At 33.9% G+C, this 1046-nt stretch overlaps 1 protein-coding gene across 1 annotated transcript in view; it reads right to left on the bottom strand.

Annotated features, from left to right (window-relative positions):
• Positions 1-1046, bottom strand: part of LOC107094670 (zinc finger protein 638-like) — a 15219-nt gene that overhangs the window by 10365 nt on the left and 3808 nt on the right. The window lies entirely within an intron of this gene.

Genomic DNA, 1046 nt, shown 5'->3' with positions numbered 1-1046 from the left:
GGAAGGAAGGAAGGAAGGAAGGAAGGAAGGAAGGAAGGGATCAGCGTTCATCCTAACTTCATACATACTAAACATATTGTTTATTTTAACTCCTAATTTTTCTCTATTATATTGTCATTTTGAAATCTCTATAAATGCTCAAATTGTCATAAACCGTCGGCAGAAAATGCTTCAAATTAAAAAATTTTTTAATCTCCAGGTTTTTTGTTTTTGTTTTTTTCCACCTAGGCAAAAAACCTAATTGTGTTCATTACTGCCATCAGCTAGTAGGAGGTGAAGACTGGAAATACACTTAAAAAAAACCAAACAAATAAATGAGTCTGTTTTAGTTAATCTATGAAAGCCTGAGTACTAACAGATATTAAACATCTCCAATAATTCAGCAGGATCGCAATTTATGTTCACTTTAGAAAGACTATAAGCAGAAGAATTATTTAATTTCTGTATGTCTTACAAAATAACAACATGCTCTTTACAGTTTCATCTTCACCACTATAATCAAATGTATCACTATTTTGTTATCCTATTATGCAGAAGGTAGTATTTAATCCAAATCTGAGAAGTAAATGGACCATTTCTTCTCTTCTATTTCCTCCAGCATTCATCTTTCCATTTTTCAATTAAAACTTAATGCTCCAGTGCCTGATACTGAATATTGTTTTTTATGTGTTAAAAGCTTAATTATATTACATAATGAATAATTCCATAATCTAACACTGATATAATGGTATATAATATATCCTGCAGCAACTGGACTCCCTAGAAACCTAGCCCAGGATTCTTCAGCTCTGTTTTCAACACCAGTATGAGCGGCTCTTCTAGCTGAGGATTCATCACTCCACCTGCAAGTGGATTATAGACTTTCTGACAGCACATACAGTATAGCTGGGGAAACAGGTCTGATTACACCATGCCTGTCTTCCAAAGACAATCTTGATGCACCTCCACTTCACCATCACTCAGTCTATCCCGTCATTTTACACATCTCTGATGTTGCTGCTATCTTTAAATATCCATTACTGTAAAAATGTCCATAGCTGTATATT

Source organism: Cyprinodon variegatus, unplaced genomic scaffold, assembly GCF_000732505.1.
Source record: "Cyprinodon variegatus isolate N-32 unplaced genomic scaffold, C_variegatus-1.0 Scaffold499, whole genome shotgun sequence".
Taxonomy (NCBI): Eukaryota; Metazoa; Chordata; class Actinopteri; order Cyprinodontiformes; family Cyprinodontidae; genus Cyprinodon; species Cyprinodon variegatus.
This window is presented reverse-complemented; position numbering and strand designations above follow the sequence as displayed.